The sequence below is a fragment of the Triturus cristatus genome, chromosome 1_2, assembly GCF_964204655.1.
Source record: "Triturus cristatus chromosome 1_2, aTriCri1.1, whole genome shotgun sequence".
Lineage (NCBI taxonomy): Eukaryota > Metazoa > Chordata > Amphibia > Caudata > Salamandridae > Triturus > Triturus cristatus.
This window is the reverse complement of record NC_140580.1, coordinates 446,853,061-446,874,299: the sequence shown is the minus strand read 5'-3', so window position 1 is coordinate 446,874,299 and position 21,239 is coordinate 446,853,061. Positions and strand designations below refer to the sequence as shown.

General features: G+C 50.1%; 1 long non-coding RNA gene across 1 annotated transcript; it reads right to left on the bottom strand.

The window, feature by feature from the left end:
• Positions 1-4,685: 4,685 nt before the first annotated feature.
• On the bottom strand, positions 4,686-5,986 carry LOC146867471 (uncharacterized). Its single transcript, XR_014966092.1, has 3 exons — positions 5,767-5,986; positions 5,381-5,453; positions 4,686-5,279 (listed from the first exon to the last, which is right to left on the bottom strand). It is a non-coding gene; the product is annotated as an uncharacterized LOC146867471 (long non-coding RNA).
• Between the last annotated feature and the right edge of the window lie 15,253 nt (positions 5,987-21,239).

Genomic DNA, 21,239 nt, shown 5'->3' with positions numbered 1-21,239 from the left:
GTGTTAGCTGACGAAGTTCCTGTCCTAGTCATCGGTGAGGCAGCTATAGGCATCTCTGCACATGTTTACTGAACACTGCCAGGTCTGTCGCGATTGGTGTTTTGCCCATCCGGTCCTGCAGGACTTTTTGATCTGAAATCTGTTACTTTGACCCACCTCCATGGAGGTATTGCGTGGGTATCTATTATAAGGTAAGGAATCTGCAGCTAGAATTCTCGATCAGATGAATACGTTTCTTACTTTCTGTAACGCCTTTTCTCGTCGAGACTATATAGCCGCATATGTGTTAACGATCCTTCCTGCTCTGCGAACGGATCACAGTGTAAGGATCATCCTTCTAAGGGCCTTGGACATGCATACCAGTTTGTCCGTGTTCCTTGTGGCTCCGCGCCTCTGGCGTGGAAAGTCACGAAAAGAAACTGACTTCAGTATGCTGGGGTGGCACCTATATAAGCACCATGGATGCCACTTCCTGAGTGGAAGATACAGACAATGCGAAGTTGAACACTGCCACCTATTGGCCCGCAGGGGTACTGCTCAAATTTCTGGGCATTATTCTAAGGTAAGGAATCTCTACCAGTTGGCAGGTGTTAGAGCTTAGACTTGTTCTTTAAATCACCTGTTGTGATAAGTTTAAAAAAAAAAATAATTTGCAACATTCATTTCTGCCAAAGACCTTTGCAATGCCACAGTTAGCTTTGAATTTAGTTCTCGCTTTTTGGACTTGCACCCCGTTTCAAGCCACTGCACTTTTGTCCCTTGAGAGTTTTGAAATTAGAAACTGTCATCAGTGTGTGTATGAGTGAACTGCAAGCTCTTTCTGAAATCCATAATGTACGACTTACATTCCCGATCACCCAGAAAGATTAAGTGATTTGCATAAAATTTCAGGATATTACACGGCACCGCTGAGACTAAAACCTGGATCCCCAGCTCTTGAGTCAGCAGCTCTGGCTGCTGCGCCACATCCTCTCCACTCCAAGGGTATCTGTCAGGGAGCTCTTTTCTTCTCCCGGACGATGATTGATAAAAACAGCTTTTTATTCATTACTTAGGCGAAGCCGATGCATTATCAATGCTTGTTGAGTTGCATTGTGTCCCCCACATTGTCCCTGTATGGAAGAGAGACTTCTTTTGGACTTTTAGTGCTCTGAGCTTTTATATAGTGAACACAATATAGAATATTAGGTGAATCAATTCTTTGTGGGTTTAGCCACGGCTAAGAAGGCAAAGCAGTGTCAAAGCAGACTATCTCCTCATGAATTGTTCACTGCATAATCTGCTATGCACTGATGAAGGAGCCTCAAGAGAGCTTAAAGACTCATTGCACCAGAACCAAAGCTACTATCAATGCATTAGCATACTGAGTACCTGTGCTAGATATGTGCCAGGTGGCTACGTAGGTGTCTCCTTTCATACATACGTTCATGATGCACTACTGCCTCAGTCGGGTCTGTTGAGCAGCATTTTGCCTGCTCAATCCTGCAGGACTTTTGGTCAGAGAATGGTCTGTATTCACAGGTTGAGGGATATGTATTTAGAAATATACATTAGAAGAACAAGTTTCTTACCTTCAGTAAAGATATTTTTTGTGGATACTCTACCTAATCACAGATTTTTCACCGACCCTCCCACCTCCTTGTTCTATGAACTGGACAGTTTTTCATCTGAAAAGTTCCTACTAAAGAGACCTGCACACTGGTCATTCCAATCTGCTAATTGGCTCTGCATCTGAGGGCACAGGCAGCCCAAGAAAGCAACTTGATGTTTGAGCATATGGCTAGCGCTTATGTGGCTCTGATCATCAGTTCCGAAGCTTAAAGTAGCCTGCATAAGGCTGCGCTACACCAACTACCCATTGCGCAGGAGTACTGTGGATCTAGTCTGACACATGGGAAGTATTCACAAGGTGAGGAATCTGTGGTTAGAGTACTCGCCAGAAATTTTGTTATTGAAGGTAAGTAAATTATTTTGTTCTCTCAGTCGAAAGTCTGGTTGTTCTTGAAGGAAAATGTGTAGGCTTTTTTACATGGCGGTTTGTGGTAGACTACAGAAAAGACTAAACTCTATAGGCTAAAAATGTTTTCCTTATGACGGCCCGCCCCTCAGCACCACTAATATTACCCTTCTCCTGAAATGATATGCTCATGCCTGGTGTGAAGTGTTGAAACTGAATGATCAATGTGCCAGACCCCATGAAAGAGCGATTTACATACTTAGTCAATAACTGCTTGGATGCATCTAAACCGATCTTGAATTCCTACCTGGACACCCTGGCTTAGTCCCTGGACACTGCTGTAATGCTGTGCTTGTACACTTTCCTGATGTGGACAGCTGACTATTGAAAGCGGAGTCGCAGGCACTGGCTGGGGAACACTTTCAGCAGACAATGACACATTGCTACAACTTGTGCTTAACCATCACCACTCAAGTCCCACATCTCTTCCACACAGACTAACCTTCATAGAGGGAGTAGTTTCAAAGGCTTTTCCTCCGATCGCACTTATTAGGGAAATGTTTCCGGTTTCGCGCTCCGTTTCTGCAGATTTTGCATGCGTCTGGCCTTGTGCGTACGGTTAGTGTCATACACCAGATGGTGAATGATGGCTCCAAGTGGTGTCTATGGCATCTGACTCCATCGTCACAGAAGCCTCTTCCTTTGGGTGGAAATTTGTCATTTCACCTGGGTATGCACTGGTGGGTCCACCCCTCCAACCTTTTAATGGGTAGTTTATTCAGCCCCTGCAAACACAGGTTACCGTGGTCAGAGTCCTTGCTGGGCTGAATGGGCTGTGTTACATGACAGCAAGGTTTTTTGGTGCTTCAGTGCACTGCCTGTAGTGACTGAGCGGCAGGCGACCCATTAAGCCATACAGTAATTTCTCCTTCCATTTTGGACATTCCGATTGTCTGTCCATACCACTATTACATTTTATTAATAGACTGCTCTGTGGGATTGCAAGCACTGGTGGGAGGCGATTTGGCTGTGAGTGCAGCAACGCACAATGCTCATCTCACAGCTTCCCTTAATGTGAGGGCGGATGTTCTGTAGGTGTAGTCTGTCAGAGGAGCATTGCACACCAAAGCTACTGAGGAGATCTAAAGATTAAGGATCCAAAACCGTATGTGTCCTCTTCATCTGATTTGTGCCATACACTGCCATCTGAGTGGTTACAAGAAAAATGACTACGTTCAACTGGTTTTAGGTATGTAGCACACGATATCGGTGATTCCACTACTGTCAAAACCATGTGAAAAAAAAATCAAACGGCTGATCCTGAATCCTCTAACACCTGCGCACACACTCCTTCCCCACTCCAGCATACCAAGTTGAGGTATGGAGACTCTGGTACAGCTGCCTTTTCCTCCCCTGAATGGAGTGGATCTGCTCTCACAACAGGGTAGTTATCTTAAAACCCAGATGCTGGTACTGCTGCTTGTGTGGAGATTGAACAGTGGCAACTAGAGACAATTTGCCTTCCTGGTGAAGTCACCAATGTCTTCTTACAAAGAAGTTTGCGACCAAATTAATATATGCAGGCTGCTGGAATAACTTTGTTCAGTGGTGCGCATAAGAACCCCAAAAATATTTAAATCTGTGTTCGGGCACCAGCCTGTTTGTGTTGTCTGGTAGTAGATACAGTTAAAGGTCATCTGGTGACCCAGGCTTCCTAATCAATTTTCCTTGCTTAGCTTTCCAGTGGCAAATTTACTGAAAGGTGTGCTTAACTTGTGACCTGGTCTGTTTATTCTTCAGGGGGTTTTGAATCTTTTATTGTCTTTTTTGAGTCAATACAGTAACCCGTCTTACCCTGAAGACAGTTTTGTTGGAGGCAAGAACTTCAACAGTTGGGTTCAGAATTTCAGTCCCCCTGTCCCTGATGTTCATCTGCCTTTTGCAATTTTCCACCCGGGTATTGGACCAAGTGTATAATCCGCTCTTAGTGGGCTTCGATTTGCGGTATCTACTTTGACGCCGCGCTGACGTCCGTTCTTTATTTCAACCAGCGCAGATCCAGAGTGAGCGGTAGCCTTAGTCACTTTTTGACTAACTTTTTGTGTCTGTCGACACCCTGCACAGCAGGGATGTCCAGTCGTCCTCGTCCTGGCTTCAAGATTTGAGACACCTGTCGCAAGCTGATGTCTGTTATGGACTCGCACCACGTGTGCATGTGGTGTCTGGAGTGCAACCATGATCCCAAGTCGTGCTCCGACTACCGGACCATGAATCCTAAGTCTTTGCGGGAGCGGTCCCGAAAGCTTCTGGAGGCCTGGGAGTCCGCTCTGTTGTTCGAGGTCCCGGTCGTGTGGGAGGTTAAAGGACCGGTCGCGGAGTCACCACCACTCGTCCTTGAAGTCTTCGCACTCCTCAGGTAAGTTGAAGCAGAAGAAGTTGAAGAAGCATAGTCACTTCTCCCCGCCCGTCGGCCGATGTGACGAGGGATGTGGACGGTGCCTGTCCTCCGGCTCTGCATGCGGAGCCTGAAGGGTCGACTCAGTTTCCCTCCTTTTCCAGGAGCCGGAGTGACCCCTGCCCAGCTTCGGAGTTTCTACGAAGTGATGCATGCCATCTTTGGGCGGCCCGGGTAAAAAACAGGGGAATGATTCAGTTCAGGACAAATCAGAGGTGGGAATCCGAATACATGTGAAAAAAATAAAATACCCGACACCATAAATCAAGAAATCACTTTTTCCCAAAAGATTTTTTTAATTATCCCTGGGTTATAATCCTATATATTGTATTACTTTTTGTTCATTTGTTTTACAAAACCTGAAATCCCATCACGAGACAAGCTAGAACAAGGCCCACTTGCCTTCTTTTATATACATCAAAAAAGAATTTTGAAAATTGTGATCAACAGTTATGTACAGTGCATTAAAAAAACTTAAACATACAGTGCTTTTTCAATAAAGATATATATAACAAACACTGTTGCCAGAAAAAGTCCAAATTACATATAACATCCTGGAAGATGCATCAGGCAAAAAGTAATCCTACTGAATTCTATCAAATGAAGGAGTGTGAAGACTGATTTTACTTTCCTGTCCTCAACATAAAATACTCTTTGGGCCAAGGAGAGGTAAAAAATAATCAGAACTCGATGATAGAGCCCTACTTAATGGGTTCTATTGTGTCCAATTTCGGGACCTAGCTTCTACTCGGTTCTGTATGGAGCCTCTCTATGGTTAGAACCAACGTGTGTCGACCTTCTAAACGGCACGTCTTTATGGGAAGGTCTTCATCAGGGATGGACATTTTTCAGAAAGGACTTGTGTACCTGGGTGAATAAAACATGAAATGAAAACTATCGTAATTATCAGTGTCATGTGCACTATTTTACAAATGTGAATCAATTGTGAATTGGCAACTAACACATACCGTGTATACATCTTGAAGAGCGGAGCAGGGCAATTCCTTTGTCTTTGTAGTGTTCGCACCAACGTGGTATATGCTAGAAAAGGCAATTGGTTGCATATTAACTGAAAGGACAAATCCTGTTCTTAGTGTTATGAGCGATTTACTAATATGCTTTTAGTTTGGACTATTCCGATTGTGTGGGGAAAAACGGGAGGGTCAGTGACATTATAGGGTCAACGGTGAAGCTCAGGGATATATTTAAATGAGAACTGTGCAGCCCTTTCGCTTGAATGTTTTATCACATGCAGGGCATCTTTGACTGGAAAGTGATTAAACAGTTGCACCCATGCCGCCCCTCAAGTGCTGCATGCACAGTGCGCAATACATAGTTTTTAAACAAGTTATACCTTATCTCTTTGGCTTCTTGAGATACGGTAAATTGTTAGGCCTCCGCCAGGGTTGCAATTCCAATGGAAGAGGTCCAGGTTCTCAATTCACTTCGCCCTGTTCAGCGTGTTCCTATTTTATTCGGTCTCCTCTAGCAGACGGGCCTCTGTATTTTCGGCTCATTGTTTGACTAAAAGACGCCGTATGTCCGTCTTTTGTGCAATTATTACCCAGCAGAGGAGCCGGTATAGCACTTCCGCTTTTGGAGCCGGAACTCGAGTTGCCTGACCTTGTTCCGTTTCCGGTTGTTCATTTTCATACTTCCTGACTTCTCGATCTGAATGGCTGGTTCGATCCTGCTGTGTAATTTGGTTACTGTATGGATTACAATCAAATGAATAAAAATAAATGTTGCATAATTAACGCTTCAACCACAGTAGCACTGTTGTGCACTGGTTTAAGTATGAATCATTGAGTTTGAATTTTAGTGAAAAGCGCAGTCCACAAGGATATGACAACTTGCTATTTTTGCACAATTCCATAGTTGGATATTATGTTGAGTTACAATGCATAGCCACTGGTGGCGTTTCTTGCGGCCTAAAAACAGGAGGAGAAAATAGGATGCATCGGACTTTCATAACCCATGGTTGATCTCACTCATCTCATTAAGCCCATTATCAAATGTGTTTAGATACATGATAGTTTTTGCCTCAAATCTTGATAGGAGGGTGTCAATGTTGTTTCCCGACACATGGTCCATTTTATGTCGTCGGGGCCATGATGGTGTTCTAAGCAGTGTGCTACTATTGGTGCACTTGTGAAGCCGCATATTATTCTGGAGCGATGTTGCGTTATTCTTTTTTTGATGGCCTGTGTGGTCTTTCCAATGTATGCTTTAGGGCAAGGACACACTATGCAATATATTACGTTATGGGTATTAGTTTGTAAACACCTCATGCTTTACAAACTTGTTGCCATATGTAAATATGGAACCTTCTATAGTGCTTGCGCACTATGAACAGTTCCCGCATCTTTTATGCCCTTTGGTGGTAATGACAGTAAATTCCAAATAGGCTGGCTGTTCTTTTTCTTCATAGTGTTTGCCCAAACCAATCTGTCTTTTATGCTCCTATTTTTCTTAAGTGCAAAGATCGGAGCCTCTGCCAGTGGTTCCAGTGCTTTCATTGTTCCAATTCTTCTGTACAATTTTCTTGACATCATTTGTAGTGCCAGAAAAGGTGGTTACACATACTAGGGGTAGACAGTCGCTCTTTTCTTTTGGTACAAGCAATGACTCCCTTGGAGTGTACCAAGCTCTCCATCGCCCTTTCGAGGAGTTTTCATGGGTATTTGCATTCAAGTTTTTCCAAAAGTATTTTGGCATTACGGAAATCCTTCATGGTGCAGTTTCCTCTTGTCCTCAAGAATTGGCTAAATGGCAGGTTTTCACGAAGGTTCCGTTGGTGAAAACTTGAGAAATGAAGTAGTGTTTTTATCCGTTTTCTTTGTATATAAAGTTGTATACAGGATGCCATCTTCGTGTTTTATTAAGAGGTCCAAAATATTAATCTCCACATTATTGACATTGATCGTAAACTGGATGTCTCTATTCCTGTTGTTCAGCCAGTTTTGGAACTCCATCAGTTGTTACCGTGTTCCTCTCCACAACATAAAAAAATAGTCAATATAACGATACCACATTTTTATGTGCCCGTCATATGGATTATGGTTGTAAATGAACATAATTGCCATTTCGGGAGCAAAGGGACAGCCCATGGCTACTCCCTTGATTAGTAAAAATTGGGACTCATTAAACCTGAAAAAATTGTATTTTAAACAGATTTCCGCCAATTGAAGTAAGAATGTAGTTGGCACGTTATGAGATCTTGCCCGTTTTTCTAAGAAAAATTCAATGGCTTCCAGTCCTGCCTCTTGCGGGATGTTAGTATAAAGACTGGTAATGTCCAATGTTACTATATATTCTTCCTCTTTTTCGAAGTGTTGGCCCTCCAGTAATGTGATGGCCTGCATTGTGTCTTTTATATAGCTAGCTGTTTCGCCTACTAATGGTTTTAAAAAGGTGTCTACATATTTGGCTGGTCTTTCCAGAATTGAATTCACTCCTGAAATGATTGGTCTGCCAGGAAGATTTTGTATATCTTTATGAATTTTGGGTAGAACGTACACCAAAGGTATCCTCGGATTGTCATTAATCATGTACTGTGCTTCTTTTTTTGATAGCCATCCTTCTGTTTCTCCGAGTGATATTAAATGGATTAGTTTTTCTTTAATCAATTTCGTAAAATCTTCATCAGATCTCTTATAATGGTCCTGTTTCGACAACTGTCGTTCCACTTCTGACTCCTACTTTTCTCGCTGCAAGATAACAATGGCACCGCCCTTGTCTGCGGGCTTGATTATGATTTCATCATTCTTCATCAATTGTTCTAATGCTGATTTTTCTTCTTTTATCAAGTCCCGTTTTGTGTAGATTTTTTTTGTTTCCCAGTATATAGAGGTCTCATTACATTCTTCTAGAAGGTCAATAATTCGATTGGCACCAGGTCAGTGACAGGAAAGAAGGTAGACGGATTTTTTAGTCCCAAGTGGTTTTTAGGTGCTGTCTCCAATTTGTCAGCGAAAAAAACTTTAAGCCTCATTTTTCTGAAAATCTCCAACTTCGTATGACCGATATCATCTGGTTTTACGGTCGGTATGAAGGATAAACCATTTCTGCAATACTTTTATTTCTTCTTGAGATAGCACATAATTAGACAAATTATAGATTGGACTCTTTAAATCCTCTACCATCGATATACCCTCCTCCTGGTCGTAATTTCTCCTTGTTGTTGTGGAGGAGGTGGGCAATTGTACCATTGTCTTGGTCTTGTTCTCCCTGTTGGTCTTCAGTGTCCTCTCTCTTCAAAAAACAAAAGGTAAAATTGTCTGGATTGATTTCCGCTGTTACTGGTGGTGGGTTCTGAATCGCTGGAGTTATCTGAATAAGAGAAAGTCGTGTATTGTCTTCTGCTCCTTCCACCGTAGGTGCGGAGCATGCCAATGTTGGCTGGCTGTTTGTAATAATCCTTGACCTTTAGGCCCCGCTGACTCGGCTGGGGGCCCTGGGCCTTCGAATGCTGGCAGCTCCGGCGTCTGTCAACCTTGTTGCACCTCCCCCGGCGCCGACTCCACTGGCACTGCGTCCGCAACCGATGCCGGTTCTGTCCCCAGCTGGTGCCGACCCCGGGCTCCACTCTGACTTGGACACTGAACCGGACCGATGCCAGATCTGGTGCTGAGCGATACTGGATTGGCAGCCAGAGGAGGGTGAGGAGGACTGGGAGGGGTCTGTGGACTCTTTCCCTGACCAGCTGGATGAACCGGTCTGGATAGAGGAGTTGGGGGAAGCCAGTGGTCTGGATTCCTCTCCAGACCTTGGCATGGTGTCTCCTCCTACCGTGGCTACTGAAGAGTGCTTCTTATGCAGTGGTGTTGCCTAGGGTGGCCAACGCCCTCAACCTCTAGCTACCTACGGTGGCAGTTAGGATGAATCTCCTGATGGAGGTGCTTCAACCGGCAGCATCCTCTTCAGAACCCCTGCTGCCGTTTAAGGAAGCCCTTACCGACACCCTTTTGGGCACCTGGTCCAGGCCCAACACAGGGGCTTCTGTGGATAGGATGATTGCCTGACGCCATCGCCTGGCTCCAGGCGACCCCTCTTTCCTCTCCCAACACCCCACCCCTGAGAGCTTGGCGGTCCAAGCCTTTACATCTAATGGCCATTCCCTAACGCTTCACCTGATAGGGAATCCAAAAAGCTGGACCATCTTGGGAAGATGTTTACTTCCTCCAGCTTGGGACTGCGGTCAGTGAACACCGCATGTTGGGCCATTACACCCACTCTGTGTGGGATACGTTAGCGCAGATGCAGCCAGTGCCCGAGGAGGCCCAGGCCGTGCTCTCCCCTACAGTCGCTGAAGGGAGAGAGACAGTTAAGTTTGACATTAGATGTGGGCTGGACACCGCGGACTCACTAGGCAGGACTATTTGTAGCCCTTCGACGCTACACCTGGCTGAGGTCGACTGTTTTTTGCCGGGATGTCCAGGCTCTGCCTTTTGATGGCCGTCGCCTGTTTGGCGACAAAGCAGACAATGCGCTAAAGCACTTCAAGGACTCGCAGCCTACGGCCAGGTCCTTGGGCCTCTCCACCACCCGCTCTGCCCAGTCTGCTTTTCGCCCTGCTTTTCGCCCCTTTCATGGCTACGGAAGGGGTGCCCCGCCATGTTCCACCCAAAGCCACATTCCGGCACAAGCTGTCCAGCCCCTGCGCAACCAGGGACGTGAGACCCACTGTCGTGGGTCTGGGGGCCAGAGAGCGGGCCAGTCCACCAGCGCCCCCCTCTGCAGCATCCTTGAAACCCTTGTAGTCCGACCTTTCAGGGCCACCAGTCTCCAATGGGCGGCAGGATTCGTTATCACCTCCCCCACTGGCGCACCATCACGTCGGACAGGTGGGTTTTGCAGATAGTCTGAAGGGGCTACTCCCTCCCCTTCGAGACTACCCCTCCATACATGCCTCCTCAGGCCCATCGTATGTCAGTGGATCATCTGGCCCTTCAACAGGAAGTTTGGCTCTCTTGGCCAAGGAAGCCATGGAGCGAGTTCCTGCCCCAGAGGTAGGTCGTGGTTGTTATTCCCACTACTTTCTGGTGCCCAAGGAGGACAAAGGCCTGCGTCCTATCTTGGATCTCAGGAACGTCAACTGCTTCCTCTGGAAGGAGAAGTTTAGAATGTTGACACTAGCTCAGGTCCTGTCTGCCCTCGACCCTGGAGACTGGATGGTAGCGTTGGACTTGCAGGATGCTCACTCTCACATCCCCATCCTGCCGGCCCACCGGTATTACCTGCGGTTCACGGTAGGCCATGAGCATTTTCAGTTTACCATGCTCCCCTTTGGCCTTACTAGCACCCCTCGGGTGTTCACGGAAGTGATGACGGTGGTCACAGCTTATCTTTGCAGATCAGGGGTTCCAGTCTTCCCCTATCTCCATGACTGGCAGCTGTAGGCGGATTCACCCCAGTCAGTCGTCTCCCACCTTTAGACTATGTCGGACCTCCTGCACTCGCTGGGGTTCACTATAAACATGCCAAAGTCACACCTGATTCCCTCTCAGAAGCTCCTTTTCATCGGAGTGGTTCTGGGCCCAACACAGTTTCGAGCTTATCCTTCCGAGCAGCGAGTCTGGAATATTCAGGCTATGCTTCCAACTTCTAGCCTCAATCCCGGGTTTCAGTCAGAATGACCCTGAGGCTGTTGGGCCTCATGGCCTCCTGCATCCTGCTAGTGGATCATGCCAGGTCGCGTATGCAGACTCTGCAGTAGGACCTGAAGTTCGAGTGGGCGTCAGCATCCAGGAAATCTGTCCAATTGCGTTCAGATCTCTGAGGGCACTGCCCGACAATTGCAGTGGTGGTTAACAAACCGGGATTGGATCAACTGCAGATCCCTCTCCCTTCCCCAACCAGAGTTCATAGTGGTGACGGATGCATCACTTCTGGGGTGGGGCGGCCACTTGGGAGAGGCAGGGATTAGAGGCCTCAGATCTCCGGCGGAGTCCGGGCTCCACATCAACCTTCTGGAGCTCCGGGCGATCAGTCTTGCACTGAAAGCATTCCTTCTCTCTGTCCGGGGTAGAGTAGTGCAGGTATTCACGGACAATACCACCACCATGTGGTACTGCAACAAACAGTGCGGGTGGGATCGTGGACCCTATGTCAAGAGGCTCTCCGCCTTAGGGCATGGCTGGAATATCAGGGAATATCCCTGGTGGCTCAACATCTGGCAGGTTCTCTGAACACCAGGGCAGACTAACTCAGCTGCAGGTGCATGATGGATCACAAATGTAGTCTTCACTCTGAGGTGGTGCAAGGTCTCTTTCAGCAGTGGGGAGTGCCTTGGTTAAATCTATTCGCCAACTAAGAGAATGCCAAATGTCAGCAATTCCGCATGTTGGAATTTCCAAGGTGCCAATCGTTAGGGGACGCTTTTTGTCGCAAGTGGAGTTGCGGTCTTCTACACGCCTTACCGCCTTTACCACTTCTGCCCAGAGTGCTGAAGATCAAGCGCAACCAGGCCAAGTAATTCTTGTGGCTCCGGATTGGGCACGAAGAGTCTGGTAACCCGAGCTGTTACACATGGCCATCGATCCTCCGATCCGACTGCCTCTTTGGGAGGATCTTCTGTCGCAGCAGCAGGGAACGATCCTCCACCCGAACCTGTCCAGCCTCCACCTCCTTGTGTGGAGATTAAGCGGCAACAGTTGACAACTTTTGACTTTACTCCCGAAGTCTGTAATGTTATCTTGGCAGCCAGGCCTCCCTCCACTAAAACTGTAAATGCCGGTAGATGGAACAAATGTGTGGCATGGTGCACAACAAAGGGTGTGAATCCCCTTTCTGCCCCCCCCCCCCCCCCCCCCCAAGGTTCTCCTCTTCATTCTTTCTTTGGCCCAGCAGGGCTCTGCTCTGGGTGCTCTCAAAGACTATATTTCGGCCTTCCTTCGGCTGCCTGACCAGCCTTCTCTTTTCAAGAGCCCTATTGTAAATCGCTTCCTTAGGGCATTACTCATCTTTTTCCTCCTGTTCCCTTTGTAATGCCACAGTGGGATTTGAACTTAGTTGTAACTTATCTTATGTGTGCTCCTTTTGAGCCGCTACATAACTCTCAGACTTCTGTTTTTTTTTTTATAAACTTATTTTTATTAATTTTGTGATGTTGTTACCAAGACAAATAAGAACAGCATATAATGCATGCAGCACATCAGCAGTACACAAATCCCAGACATAAAAAAAAATGCACAATTAGAGCAGATTTGTACATCCTGCACAGTCCACAGATTATGATGAAGCAGTGTTAGGGTTTAGGTCCATCAGTTATGCTCATCGTCCATCGAGGCCTATGCCGCACGCGGTCGCCTGCGTGGGCCATTACGCAACTCATCCTCAGATCCCGTCAAAGGGGATCATATCAACGTGTCCGCAATATCTGGCATCATCCGAAGGTGGCCAAATTACCCAGCATTACAAATAGCCCCATGTTTGCGGACTATATATCCACCGTACCACAGATCACATCTCATAAATCTAATCAACACATTACCTTATTCATATTGTATGTTAAAGTTACATCCTCCTCTCACCTCCTCCCCATCAACGCGTTTGTGTTATCCTCGCCAGTGTATAGTAGGAGATAATACTTAAGGGGTCCCCATATGTCTTTGGGTCGGGATTTGTGAGGTAATGTTTCAGCATATATAGCACCATGATCTTGGCTGTATATCAGATCGTCTAACCACTCTTTGAATTTAGGGGCGCAACCCCTGCCCCATTTGCATGCACCCTACGCTTTGCTAATAACAGTGCAAGTGTAACATACTGGTGACAAGAGTTGGGGTGCTTCTCAGTGTACCCAAGCAGCGCCGTGAGTGGATTGCATTCCAGTGCCAAGGATGTCATTTGCGCCAATGCCTCAAATACTTTCACCCAGTACGCCAACACCTGCTGGCATTCCCATGCCAGGTGCAGAAAACCAGCCCCTGGGCCTCCACCTGTCACAATTGTCTGTGTCTCAATTTGAAACGGTATAATTTGACAGGAGTGTAATATATGCGCTGAATATACTTATAATGCGCAATCTGCAACTAGCGGAAACACGCGCAGTTTGTAGACAGCAGTATTTCCACTGCTCGGGTGTGATGTCTATGCCTAGGTCTGCGTTCCAATGCGCTAATGCAGTGTGTGTAGGCCCTGGTTGCTGGAGACTTATACTATGATAGAGTGTGGATACTAGATGCCCTGTGCTCTCAGTGCGCAGCATTCGATGCAGCGGCTCTACCAACGCAGACGCCTGTGGAAAGCCCGGGTCAATGGCTCGCATTCCCTGTCGCAGGCGCGTATATAAAAATGTATCTAACCGGGTGTGAGGCTCCTGTTGGAAGAATTGGTCAGAGGAACAAAATTTCCCATGAAGATAAAGATCCCCCCCCCCCCCATGTGGCAACGTGCACTCAGGCATATAATTTACGGAACCCTGTTTCCTGGAGTAATGTCATCTGAGGGTGGTAGGAAAGAGGTAGTAATGGCGAATAAAGGAACGCGGCGTTAATTCGCTTACCAATTTTATGCCATGCAGCAACCGTTCTAGTGATTGTTGTGTATGGCACATTTCTGGCAGGGGTTGGTGTGTGAAGCATCCCATCTAATGGGAGAGGGTCCGCCAGCCAATGTTCTGCCGCTATTTGGGGCATGTATCGGGGGGGATGGATCCAAAAGTACGCATAATGCGCTTGTGAACATTCAAAATACAGCTCCAAATCTGGTATATCAAACCCACCCTGCGCATAAGGTCTCGTAAGTACAGACCACTGTAAACGAGGTTGCTTACCCCCACAAAATAATCGTAATAACACTGTCCGAAGAGTCATGAAAAAATGACATCCAGGGTGGTATGGGATATTCATGAAAAGATCTAAAAATTGCGCGAGTATTATCATTTTTATCAGAGATGCCCTTCCAGCCATCGACAGCGGCAGCGTTATCCACCGCGGGACATTTCGCTCCCGACGCTCCATTGACGTGCCATAATTATGGCGAAGTATCATGTCTATATTTTTTTTTTTTTTTTTTTTTTTTTTGAAAAAGTTTTTATTGAACAATAATTCGGTTACAAGTACGGGCCTACAACCACCCGGGCCGGCCGCTAGGTACAGAAGGAAATCTACACATATCAAGGCGACAATCAGTTCCCAGGGCGCTGCCCCGCAGTGGCTCCAGATAGTTCTCGAGGAACAGGAAGCGTAAGTCCAACAATCACAAAAACAAAAGGAAAAACAATAAAAAACAAAAGGCGAGTTATGAGGGAAACCAGTGCGGATCAGGCTCCCCCCGGGAAACTCCCGCCAGGACAATTGAGCAATCCGCTAAAGAGAGGAGTACCGGGAGGCCGGGGTCGGAGGGGGGGGGGAGGGGGTCAAGGGAGATGAACGTCCATATGTAGTTGTTCCAAAAGGCGCCAGGAGCCCTCAGGGGTCAGGGGGACATGGCGATATCAGTGTCTACCAGGGGGGGCGTACAGATGCCTCCGCGATACGCGTTCCATTGCCCCCAAATGCTACCCCATGCCCCCGGCTTGCCACGGGCCACATACACTGTCTTCTCCCTAAACATACACCAGTCCATATTCTCCTTCCATACTGACACGGTGGGCGGCCGTTGAGCGCCCCAAAGTTGCGCTATGTCCCTCTTGGCAATCATGTTCCCTAGGGCCGCCCACCGAGTCTGAGCCGCGCTGTAGTCATTGGGCTCCCACACATTCAGGACACAGCGACGCACCTCCGGCAGCAGCACAACCCCAGTAACCTGTCCCATTACCGTGTGGACCCGGCGCCAGTAGTCCGCCACCTCGCGGCACTCCCAAAGGATATGAAGAAAGGTGGCGCTGAGCCCACAGCCTCGCTTACAGAGCCCGTCGTCGGAAAATCCCATCGAGACCAAGCGCGGACCCGTCACATACACCCGGTGGAGAATCTTGAGCTGTACCAACCGGAGACGAGCCGGAATGGCAACCTCCTTGGGGGACGACAGTGCAGACTGCCAATCTTCGTCGTCCAATTCCACCCCATCCCCAGTCCAAGCCTCCCGAAGGCGCACAAAAAGGTCCGCCCGGTGATTAATTAATTTTTTATAAATTAAAGAAATAGTACTATCAGGGACATGTCCGTCAAGTATGCGGTCCTCGAGGGGCGAGGAAACCGGGATCTTGGTCCCCTCCCCGAAGACCGAGAGCAGGGCGTGTCGAACCTGGGCGTAGCGGAAGAACTCCCTGTCGGTCAGCTCGTATTCTGCCTGGAGCACCGCGAAAGTCTTGACCGCACCCTTGTGCCACAGGTCTCCCACTTTGCTGATACCAATCGTGTCCCACTGGTCAAACCCCTTCGTGGTCCACAAGCTGCCCAGGCGGTCGGAGGCAAACAAGGGAGTAGCACATGTTAATCGCTCACTCCAGCCCATGGCCGCAGTGGCAGCCCTCCAGGTCCGCACAGCAATCTTAGTAGGACCCGTAAGGGTCCGGCCAGCCAGGCGGGAATAAAGTGCCCTGTTGTAGTTCCTGCCGGGAAGCAGGAACTTGTCCATCTCATACGCCGGATTCAAGCCGGGCGCATACGTGGCGTGGTTAATGGCAGATAGCTGCGAGGCCCAATAGTACCTGCGAATGTCAGGAAGCGCGATGCCCCCGTCGTACCAGGGGAGAGTGAGCTTGGCAAGAGCAATACGCGCCCGCCCGTCCCACACCAGTCTCCTCTGCAGGCTCTCCACCTCCCGAAAGTAGGCCACTGGGATAACGTCGAAGGAGTTCTGGAGTGCATAGAGGAACCTGGGAAGGGACATCATTTTGAACAGCGCGGCCCGACCCAGCGGGGACAGGGGCAGCCTGCACCACCGGGCCGTGTCCTCCCGCAGTCGCCGAAGTGGACGCAGGAGATTCTGCTCATAGCGAGCCGCCGGGTCCAGCGAAACGTATATCCCCAGGTACTTAAAGCCGCTCAGAGATATTTGAATCGGGAGCCGAGGCGGCAGGAGAGGAGGACCACCAGAGATGGGATAAACGCAGGATTTAGACCAATTGATCGTGAGACCCGAATTGTTCCCAAAGGAGGTCAGAACGTCAAAGAGGACGTTGAGCGACTGCCGTGGTGAGGTGAGATACAGGAGAATGTCGTCCGCATACAGCGAGACCCGATCTTCAAAGCCCGGGCCCCACCGGATCCCTCTAAGCGAGGGCTCCCAACGGAGCCAGGCAGCGAGGGGCTCCAGGGCGAGAGCAAAAAGCAACGGGGACAACGGGCACCCCTGCCTCGTGCCCCTGCCAAGGGCAAAGGGCCGAGAGACCCGCCCATTCACCACCACTTGAGCCATGGGTCCCGTGTAAAGGAGCCTCACCCAGCCAATAAATCCCTCTCCAAAGCCGAATTTATCCAAGACGGCCCAGAGGAATGGCCACTCAATAGTGTCAAAGGCCATCGTGGCATCCAAAGAAACCAGCACGGCCGGTTCGGAGAGGAACTCCGCCCTGGCAAGGGCACCGTGAAGACGCCGCAAGTTAAGAGCGGTGTTGCGGTGCGGGATAAAGCCGCATTGGTCCGGATGTATAAGGTCGCACACGACACTCAACAATCGATTGGCCAGGACTTTCGCCAGGATTTTAGGCTCCGCATTGAGCAGTGAAATAGGCCGGTAAGAAGTACAGCGGTCTCGCGGCTTGCCCTCCTTGGGGATAACGACTATAGTGGCCAAGCGCTGGTCGGCCGGAAGGGAACCCGCCGCAAGAGAGTCGCGAAACATGCGGCTGAGGAAGGGCGATAGCTTATCAGGACGCAATTTGTATAGTTCAATGGGCAGACCGTTAGGACCCATAGCCTTGCCCGAGCGAAGGGAACGAATCGCGGTCGCTATTTCATCCGACGACAAGGGGGCGTCCAGCCGCTCTCGGTCCTCAACGGACAGGCCGGGCAGAGCAATATCTCTCAGTAGGAGGCGAGAGTCATCCTCATCCCTGTCAGTCACCGGGGAGTACACCGCCCGGAGGTGGTCAGCGAAACATTCCACAATCTCATCCGGCTCAGTCACACACACACCATCCGCAGCACGCAACTCGGGGACCACACGATTCACTCTCTCCTTTTTGTCCAGCCACGCAATCAACTTTCCCGCCTTGTCCCCCGCGTCATACAATCGGCCCTGCTGCTCCCTATACATAGTTTTGGCCGCGTCAGTGACCAGGGACCTATATTCGAACTGTTTCAGGCTAAGGGCATGTAGCCCGTCCGGAGTAACATTCGCCTCCAAGGCCGACTCCAGCCCCGAGATGTCAGTCTCCAGCTTCACCACCGCCTCGCTCCTAACCTTCTTGGCCACCACTATTTGGGCGAGGGCGTGTCCGCGTATCACAGTTTTAAAGGCTTCCCAAAGGGACAACGCAGACGACACCGACCCCTCGTTTTCACTGAAGTATTGGTCCATGGCCTTAACCAGGCTGTCACGAGTCACAGGGTCCCGCAAGTACCAGGGGTTAATGGGCGCTATCCGCCCTGCGGACCGCGACCCGGTGTCAAAGAGAAGCCACAGCGGAGAATGGTCGGAGATACCACGCGCCAGGTGTCTGACCTCTCGAATCCTACTAGTCTGCGCCGCGGGCATAAGGAAGTAGTCTAACCTGGAGAGACTCCCATGCGCCCCCGAATGAAAGGTGAACTGACACTGGGTCGGATGCATTAGTCTCCAACTATCCACCAAGCCGAAGGTCTCCAACATCCCACCCAGCCATGACTGGGCAGCGGGGAGGGTCCTTGGTGGGTGACGATCCAGTTCACCCGAAACCACAGAATTAAAGTCCCCGCCCATGAGCAGGAGGCCGTCCGGAAGGTCAAGCAGCATTCGACCCAAGTCAATAAAGGTGGAGTTCTGGAGGCCCGGGGGGACGTAGACTGAAACCAGGGTAAGGGGCTGCCCCTCCCACCTCCCAATCAAACACACATAGCGCCCTCTGTCATCCGAGACTATCCTCGTGATCTCCACCGGAAGGGAGGTTCGCAGGAGAATGCCCACCCCCCTGGAGCCAGTTGTGAAACCAGAATGGGCTACGAGGCGGTATCCCCCCCTGTTCATCGCATGGCAGACATTGCCGACCAAATGCGTCTCCTGGAGAAACACCACATCAGGAGTCAAACGACGCAAATATTGCAGTACAACACCCCGCTTAATACGGTCCCCCAACCCATTGACGTTCCATGACATAAGCCTCAACCCGTCTCCCCCCATCCCCTCCAATAGATCAAGAGGCCCCCAGCCCGCCGCACAGTTCCCAAATATGGACAAAAATCAATACCTCGCCCTGTAAACAAAAAACACACAACAAAACAACCCCTCTTCCCCCCCAACCCCACCCCAAGTCCAACTCCCCCCACCCTGCACCCCTGCGGGCCAAAGACCCCCCCCAACTTGCAGTGTGCCTGTCGCCCCACTAACCCCATTCTACAAAAAGACCCCGGAGGAGGAAAGGGACCCGAACCCGCCCGCACCCCTCACGGGTCCTGGTAAGACACAGTATGCAAAAGAGTAAGACCCAACTGTACAGTGCAAAACCGCAAAAGCAAGGACCAAATGTCAGTCTAAGGGGACCCGTCACCTGCGGTGCCCCCAGAGGGCCCGGGCCGGCCACCCCCGTCCGGCAGCGAGTCCAGCCAGTCACTTGCGGCCACCGGAGAGTCAAAAAAGGCTGTCCGCTCTCCATGCTCCACTCGTAGTTTCGCCGGGTAGATCATCGAATACTTCAGGCCTAGCTCGCGGAGACGGCGCTTCACCCCTTGGAATCCCATCCGCTGTTTCTGGACCAGTTGCGTGAAGTCCGGATAAAAATTGATGGTCGAGTTCTCGTAGCGGACCGGGCCACGGGTCCGTGAAGCCTGCAGAATAGCGTCGCGGTCCCTGTAGTGGAACAGTTTAGCCACGATAGGCCTCGGGGGGGCCCCCGGCCGCGGCCGGCCGCCCGGCACTCGATGGGCCCGCTCCACGGCGAAGAATTTGCTTAGGCCAGCCGGGGACAGCTGTTGCATGATAAGTTCCTCGACCACGAGGTCCACCGGGCGGCTGTCGGAGGACTCCGGTACACCAATGATGCGGATGTTGTTGCGTCGGGCCCGTCCCTCGAAGTCCTCAAGCCGCCGGGCCATATGGTCGTTGACCACTCTAATGTCCCCAAGCGCGGCCCGCAGATCCGACACCTCCGCACCCAGGGTGGAGGTCCGTGTATCAAGGGCCTGGACCCTCTCGTTAGTTTTGGAGAGGTCGGCCCGAATCAGGGTGACATCGATCGCGACAGTGTCGATCTTACGGGCCAAGGCCTCATATTGCGTCGCGATGGTTTCCCTGATGCCCTCGATGGCGCCCATAATGTCCTGCAGGGAAGGTTCCGCAGAGACGGTCGTGCCTCCCCCTGCAGCATCCGGGGAGAGGCCAGCAGCGCCAGGGGACCCCCTGCCCTGGGTGTAGCGGTCCATGTTGTTGCTCTGGACCGGCCCCCCGCGCAGAGAAGCCTTGGTCTTGCGCCCCTCCGGACCCCCTTTGCCCGCCATGTGAGCGCAGTCTCTCAATGGGACCTCCGATCAAGAGGTGTGCGGGCGCCAGCAAAAGGACCACTAACTGTCGGTGTAGGGGTCGGAGGCGTTAGGCCCACCAATAGCAGAGGGAAGCAAGCCTCGGGCAGAGGCCCAGGAGGCACCTCGCCACCTTGAGCACGCACGCCAGCTGATCTCCTGAAGGCCAAAACCGAAACCGAAAGTGCTGAATCGGCAACTGGCACCGCGCTGAGGCCGCTGTTGTTCAATTGCAGCCCGGCCCCACGGGTCACCTTCACCCCGGCCACCTCCGTCGGGTGGGTCCCAAAAGTTCCGACGACGACAACTCAGGATTCCCAGGTCCGATTAGAGTTTTAAAAAGAGATATAAGATCAGCTGGTCTTCATCTCCCAGATTCCATAAACCAAATCAGGATAGTCTCAGGATATATTCCGAGGAGCAGAAAGGGTCCGGGGAGCCCTGTGCTCACGCGACCATCTTGGATGCGCGCTAGGCTCCTCCCCTATCATGTCTATATTGCCCCCAATTTGGATCCCTAGATATCGCAAGTCGGTGTCGACCCATTCCAGAGGGTAGTCAAGTGCGAATCTCACCGTCGCCGGTGTAAGATGCTATACTTGCGTCTTAGCCCAATTAATGTGGACACCCGAAAGGTGCCCGAACACTAAATTCTCGCAGCAATGGATTGAGGTTGGTCTGCTGATCTCTGACATAGTGTCATATTGTCAGCATACAGGGATATTAGTATGTCAGCGGGCAGCGCAGCGCACGTTCCCGGTGATGCTGCAGCAGTCGACTTGCTAATGGCTCAATCGCGAGGGCGAACAACCAAGGCGACAACGGGCATCCCTGTCTAGTGCCTCTCGATATAGGGATCGCCATAGAAGTGTGACCATTTATGAGCACTCGGGCTGCTGGGCGCTGGTAGAGCAATTGTATCCAGGACACGAATATTGTTGGGAATCCCATGCGACGCAGTATACCAATGAGGTAATCCCATTCTATGGAATCAAATGCCTTGTGGCATCTAAAAACACTGCCGCTAAAGGAAGCTCCGGTGCGACATTCTGCAGAATGGAAAAAACGGTGCGAAGGTTATGCGTGGTGGCACGGCCTGGCACAAATCCTGATTGATCAGACAATACCAGTTTGTCTTATCAGTAGTATTAATCTATTGGCTCTAACTTTAGCCAATATCTTCGCATCACAGTTCAACAAAGATAAGGGCCTGTAAGAGTCACATGAGTTAGGGTCTTTGCCAGGCTTGAGGAGGGAGGTTATCAGTGCTTCTCTCATTGAG